Here is a 7,412-nt window from a genome sequence, read left to right as displayed (position 1 = left end):
TTTTGTGTTTCCTGCTGCTGGGACTATGTATGATACATATTCTATTTAATTAGGAACAAAGAAAACACTGTAACAGCATCCTATAAAGAATTAATTAAGGGTGTCCCTTCCCAGTATCGAGCTTCGTGGAGTATTTTTTTCACTTGTCTATTGTATTCCAAATACAGGCACTTTGCTCTTTATTTTGATAGCTTAGGAGTTCTATATTATATGGACTGTCCAATCTCTTATTCATGTCTCCATTCAAAAGCTGTCTTTTTAGAGCAACTGCCCATGGACACTATTTAAAATCACAAGTTCTGTCCTACTACCCCATCCCATGTGTCTGATGTTTACCTCTATTATGTGACATATCATGTGATGCCTTAAAAAAATCATTGTGTGCGTGTTTGTCTGTGTAGGGTGTGTGTGCTTGTATATTCACGTGTGTGTGCAGATGAGCATGTGACATAGTATGCATGTGGAAGTCAGAGGCAACCTGAGGCGGCCATCTCCATCTTTACCTTATTTGAGACAGGCTCATTTGCCACAGCCTGTACCCAGCTAGTTGGTGCCAAGCTTCTAAGAATTCTCCTATCTCTGCTTCACATACTGTTCTCGAATACTGGGAGCATAGACATATGTTGTCACATCCAGCCTTACATGGGTTCTGGGGATTTGAACTCAGTTCTTCATGTCTGTGTGTCAAACACTTTGTCCATTGAACCATTTCTTCAGCCCTTTCTATTATCCCATCTTCTTTCAATTTTTTTAGCTCTTGCCACTAGAATGTAAGTTTAAGTAGAAGAGGGAACCTGTTCTGTTTTGTTTATTCATGTTCCTGGTTTTTGTAAGAACCCTGAGACAGAGTAGATATGCAATTGATATTGTTGAATGAATGAGGAATATAAATCCAGAAGAATATTATGTAAGGTTAATGAGAAGAAAGCACTCTTTTTGTTGGTAATATCAGAGAAATGGCATTTGAAAGTCGCTTTGAAAATGGACATATGCTGGACATGTCAGCAAGTACCTTGAATCCTAGCACTCAGGAGGCAAAGGCAGGTGGATATCTGTGAGTGTGATGTCAGCCTGGTTTACAAAGTGAACTCCCAGACTGTTAGGGCTGTTACATAGAGAAACCTTGTCTCAAAAAAATTTTTTTTAAAAAGAAAAGAAAATGGACATATGAGATGAATGATGAATAAAGGATTTTCCTACACCATAATAACAGTTTGAACATGCTCACACTGATGCAAAAGCAGTTAATATATACTCTATCTTTTAGTTGAACTGATGACTGTATATATAAACACAGAAGAAAATACATTCCTGACAATGGGCTGAGACTAGAGAATGCAAAGCTCCCAATGCAAAGTCAAACAAACAGATCAACTATTAGTACAGAAGTGGCACACCAGGACTCTCAATTCCTTTTATGGGGTATTTATGGCAGAGTTGAAGAAGAGCTACAAGGTCATTGAGAAAATGAGAGAGCTCCAGACCTCAGCACTGGCTGTGAGCATGAAGGGAGGCTGCAAGATCGGGTCTTGAAAGGAGTTTAATGAGCAGAGAAGACAATATGATACAAGGTGTGTAGAACTTACATCTTCATTTTCTTCTGACCTACAACAACACGGTTCTCTGTTTCACTTTGCCAGTTCAGTCTGGACTTTGAAACAACAGACAGGTTTAATTATTGTGGCTTCAAGTCGTTAACCCGAGAAGCTCTGTGGTACGCTGTAGGTAGAAAGTACTTATCACAGCTCAATGTCCTGTCATTCTGAGCTATTTAATAGCACGATCACCAGCAGAACATCTGCCAATGAGCCTGATGCCGGGCCCTGCATCAGTTGTTACTGCAGATGGAAAAAGAGCAGGGTGGACATCCTAATGTGAGGAGGCACCCAGGCCAGGCATGGCACAGCTGGATGTCTTTCCACTCTTGCTTGGCCGTGGATCATCTGTCCTCAAGTAACACCAAGGACCAAATTTACTGGTGCTGGATATGGCATTGGGAGCCCCAGGATTCCAATATTGGAATTCATTTCACACAGTGGTGAACAAAAGCCCGAAGCAGTGCCTTTGATAAAACACTGCATCTGTAATGAAAGGGAAGTGGAAGAAAGAAATAGGGCCAGGCTCTTTTCTTTTGCTCTCAATGATAATTGTCATGGTATTTAATTCACAGGAACATTAGTGGAAAAATCATATATGCTCATCACTATGATAAGTGCTCAAATTAGAGATCCAATATATCATCTTCTCAATGGAACTAGGAAACAGCAGGCAAAGTAGACATTGGCAAGTTTATATTTCAATATCAAAAGTATAATAAATTATACATGTGCAAGGTAGAACATCCTACTTGCCTGGGGAAAGAATTCATAGATTTGGTAGCATTTGTACTGAACCTGTAGCATTCTAAGAGGCCTTGTATGTGGAAGATTGGAGTAGACACTCCAACAGTTATGTTAGAAATGCAGATAGATATAACTATGCAAACATATGGCATGTCACAGAAGTGCAATCTACAGTGTTACATACCTTACATTCTTGACATCTTTGGAAAGAAGATTTTAAGTGACTTTGGGGGCATGCAGTGACTTTGCAGTGATTGCCCTTTAAAAGCTCCTGTGCAAAATATTCAGCCATCTGGATTAGGGTCACCAGCATGAGTCTCGACACCTACACAGAAGTCTGGTTACACTGCCTCTGCTCCACCACATAGAGCATCAGACTCAAATTGCCTTGATGACACAGTCAGTACCTCTTCAAAGTCTCATCGCAAAGCACTTATGGGTAGATTTTGAACCTGGAGTCCCTAACTCTGAATGAAGGAGCTGCGACTGATACACTATGTCATTTCAAAACCAGGCTCCATCAGTTTTGTGTCCTGAAATCCATGGACTGTATAGATCACAGCAGAAAGGTTGCTAGAGATTTATATGGGTGAGACATAGGGAAGTGACACTGTTAAGAAGAGAAATATATGTTCTGTAGAACAAATTTATAAATCGGCAACCTTAGACTCAGAGATGTAAAATGATGCAACAAAATTATAGTACCAGGCTTGATCTATGAACCGGCTTCACATAATGCTCTTTGTCGGAGCTAGTGGTTTTAGGAGGCGAGAGAAAACTGTTGCTCAGTTTTCCAAGTGAAAGGTGCATGTGGTAAAAAGCGGGAATCAACAGGGAAGGTGTATTTGTGACTCAGGAGAGAATAATCCTCACCCCCTTTAAATGTCTTTCCCATTAACACTAACCATGAAGTGCTAGCGAGTGTGTATATGTAAAAAGAAGAGGGGATTGTTTTAGTGTCACTCAATGAACCAAACAGAACTATGGCATTCAACTAATTTCTGCTCCAATCCATCATTCTGAGTAATCAGAAGTCTGAGATAGAGAAAGGAGAAATGTCTTGGTTATTAATATATAACCACTTCATTCCCAAGTATGATGATGTCCTGAGTGACATGAAAGAAAGCAATTACATGCTCTTTCTCTTTTTCAGTGACTGATTTTTTTGGAGTAAGTACTCATTTTCAATATCTCTGTAAGTGAGCATAGAATAAAAGTCATATTTTAATGCTTGAATTACAGACCAAAAATTTGGCTTAACAGCCCCATTCATGTCTTTCATGCCTGTTTCCACATAGCTCATGTTTCCTGTTTCTTAATTAGGAAATAAGGAAGTGGAGGTTTGGAGAGAGAGAGAGAGAGAGAGAGAGAGAGAGAGAGAGAGAGAGAGAGAGAGAGAGAGAGAGAGAGAGAGAGAAATTGAGAGACTGAGACAGAGAGAAACAGAAAGACAGAGATAGGAAGATAGAGAGACACAGAGGAGGCATGTAGAACCACAAAGGAGAAAACTCTTTCCTGTTTTGGGCTCTTTTCTAATACCCAGAACAGTCATCAGCTGAAATACAGTCCCTTGGGGACCAGGTTGTAGAGCGCACGCTTCCTCCTTGCTTGCTGTTCTGAGCCACATATTCTAAGATAAGCCTGTTATGTGTCATGAAGACACACAACCATCCCTATTGTTGAAGTTCCTATGGGGTTGTGCAGATGGCACTGGGCCCCCCCCCCCACAAAGAGCCCCACTGAAGCCTCAGGTAACTACAGCTTTGGCTGATAGTTTGTTTCTCCATCTGTGATGCTGAGCAAGAATCAGACAGCTAAACCTCTCACACTTCTGACCCACAGAGCTATCATGTAATAAGTATTCATTGTGTTGTTTCTATAGTACAATTTCTCATAAAGAAACATAAAATACAATTATTGTCCTACTTCTTACTTTTTAGATATTACTTTTGTGGCCTTTAGTGCTAAGAGTAATAAGAACCTAGATTTTCTACTCCCATACTCTGTTCCATAAAAGATTACAGCTAGGCCAAGTGTTCTAGAAGGTACCCTGTGTTCAGCAAGAAACTTCTAGTGGTCTTTATCTCCTCCAGCTTCCTATTATAAGGAAACACTATTGTTGTTGTTGCGGCTGCTGCTGCTAATGATTATGATGATGATGATGAAAATGAGATGAATGAGATTATGTGATGATGGTGATGGTGGTGGTGTTGATGATGATGACCACGACAACGACAACTACGACGACGATGACAAAACAATACCACCACCACATGTGTAATTACAGGTTTCAGAAGTTCACATTTATTGAATAATTTTACCCTTACAACAATTCAATGAGGTAGATATTATTTCCACTTAACATGAAGGAACTGAGAATCTGAGAGCAAACATGTGCTACTGAAATGCACATTCACTATAATAATTGGTATCCCAAATCATATGTCCTGACTCCAAAAGTAATATTTTATATAATATCAAGCTTGCAATGAAAATGACTGTCCAATTTTGTTCCCTAAGCTTTGAGACCCACTCAACACCTTACTCTAGTTAATAACAAAGGGATTTTACAATGTTTCCCCTTTCATCCTGGTGCTTAGAAGTAGGGAAATGGGGCTTGATTGTCCTCACTGTTTTCTTCAGTTTCTTCTTAGACATCATTTAGTGAAATTTGCCAATAACCAAATGACTGGATTTGGTACACTCTTTCCTGCTTCAGGGCACTGATCATATGAAAATAATAAACACCGAGACTATTGTCTTCTTTGGCTATCTAAGTTAGCAACTCTATTTACTTTTGTGAATTTTATGTTCTTTATTTTTGTCTTATTATCTCATAATCAGAATGCAAACAATATGAAAGTAAAGAACTAGAAAGGCTAAAAGATTTCTTTACCCTTTGAACAAATAATTCACTTCCAGCATTTGGCAATGAGTTTCACTTTAAGGAGGAAGAAAAATATCTGTAATATGGTATTTGTTTTACTCTTTCATTCCATATATACAAGGTATTATTACTGAATTTTTATGGACACTTGTACAAAATTTGTAAAGGTCCTTAAAGCCACCATTCTTAACAAGATCAAGGATTTCAGTCATTTGAGGGGGATTTGGCTGTCTGAGGCACACCACAGGTATGTGCAATTAGCCTGAAGGAATAGGTTTACTTCTGGCTCAGAACCACTTGCCCTGGCATCTAAAACACAGTCATTCTGTGACTCAGCTGTCACACTTGAAAATAAATCAGTGAGGTAAATAAATGAAAATCAGGTAATAAAATAACAATTTTAGCATTCTATTTTGAAGGGTGTGGTCTCACCATATAACCCAAATTGGCACAGACTGGTCTCCAACTCATAATCCTGTTGCTTTTGCCTCCTGAGCATTGGGACTGGAGGAATGATCTACTACACACGGATTAAAATTGTTTAAAGCATCCAAATAATAGTCATCCCGGGAGAGAGTACAGCTCAAGATCTGCTAGCAGATGTTGTTTGTATACTTGCATCCTTCTATCCACTTATACCTTTCAGAAAGGCATTCTTTACATTTTAGTGTTTTTAAATGTTTGAAGTGCTCAAGGCAAAACTGTGTGAACTATTCTTAGAAGGATTTTGAATAGTGAGGAATTTCCCCATGATGCCAAGAAAGACACTACAGTTTGTTCTCATGTATCAAGACTCTGAAATACTGATTTCTGCCAAACTAAAGAGAGTTTTTAATTATTACCAAATAACACTGTATACATTAGAAAAACATTTAAAAATTCAAATACTTAATGGCAATAGAGCCCAATCAGAAAGAGAGAAAATGCAAGAAGAACAGCCATTGACTCCATGAAACCCATGGGTACTGCTCTCCACGGAATTCTTCTGAGCTTCAGCATGGTCAGTTTGAATTCCCTGTTTAACTCTTTAGATAAATGGATCAATGATGCTTTCTAATGACCGTGTTACATGCTCTGCTGTGTTCTAAATGCCTTCAATTCTTCTGAGGCTCCCTGAATTTCCAAAATGAAATGGCTCATTTGCAGACAGTTTGAGCATCACATTCTTAGGGTACTAGCTAAAGCACCTAAATGGAAAGTAACCAAACATGTCAACTTTCAGCCTTTAAAACATGCTTTCTCTTAACCAGAAGCTGTAATTATTGTAATTAAGTCTGTCAATGACTTCCACTTAGGGAGCACTTATATGAAAGCTTTATTCATTTCTGTGTGGACTTTCATCTTGATAACTTGGCATACTCAGATTGGACATGAGCATCGGAGTCCTTTGTTGTTTGACTATATGAAGTAACAGAATAAGGATTGAAGGTCCTTCTTTGCATCATCATCTATCTAAGTATCTCATCCTCATCTCATTTGCAGAAGAAGACAATGCTATGTGTTCACAAAGTTCAATGTAATTTTCCCTTCCTAGTGACAGTAGAATATATGTTGTAGGCTTCTATATGACCTCATCAGGACCTTGGAGACAGTTCTAGTTTATAAAATATAAGGGAAAGGAAAAAAAGGGGTGTCAGTTTAAGCTCAATTATAGAACAACTGCAAGCTACACATTTCACATGGCAAGGACACAAAACTGCAAGCCCCTATGCTAGACATTTGGCATCAGCAAAAATAAGATGTGTGATGGGAAGATATTGAAATCTTAGTCCAGCATAGCTTATCTTACTCTAGTAGAGATGATGGCTGGAACACTCCCACCAAGTTCCAAAGAGCAGTGTTAGATAGTTCATAGATTATAAATACACTCTACCAACCACTCTATTTGATTGTTTGCTTGTGCTGAGACAATTCCAAGGGCTAAACAAGCCCTTTATTTTCAGCTATTGCCTGCAAACACTTTGTTAAAAGGATGATTTGTAGTCCTCCTTGGCTGGAGAAAATCAGAGCCTACAAGGGTAAAAGAGAGGTAAAAATTAATGGTTCTTAAACAATTTGTGCATCAGAATCACCTGAGAAGTTTAAGTGGTGCTTTGCCCCGCCTTTGTGATGCTCATTTAGTTCATCGTGGTAGCAGCAAGAAATGTGTGTTTCCATGGTAGCGTAGGTACAAAATGGGTTTA

General features: G+C 38.8%; 1 protein-coding gene across 3 annotated transcripts in view; it reads right to left on the bottom strand.

Moving 5' to 3' along the window:
• Positions 1 to 4,623: 4,623 nt before the first annotated feature.
• Il1rap (interleukin 1 receptor accessory protein) overlaps positions 4,624 to 7,412 on the bottom strand; it is a 142,784-nt gene continuing 139,995 nt past the window's right edge. For 2 of the 3 annotated variants that reach the window (XR_006062483.2, XM_016003644.3), the window contains exon 13: positions 4,624 to 7,239. The gene's annotated coding sequence lies outside the window, so the exon portion shown is untranslated. The remainder of the gene's footprint in view (positions 7,240 to 7,412) is intronic. The other variant, XR_013043699.1, reaches the window with a different exon arrangement.

The sequence above is a fragment of the Peromyscus maniculatus genome, chromosome 12 (genome assembly GCF_049852395.1).
Source record: "Peromyscus maniculatus bairdii isolate BWxNUB_F1_BW_parent chromosome 12, HU_Pman_BW_mat_3.1, whole genome shotgun sequence".
NCBI classification, from domain to species: domain Eukaryota; kingdom Metazoa; phylum Chordata; class Mammalia; order Rodentia; family Cricetidae; genus Peromyscus; species Peromyscus maniculatus.
Note: the sequence above shows the minus strand (reverse complement) of the source record. Positions and strands in the feature narration are given on the sequence as shown.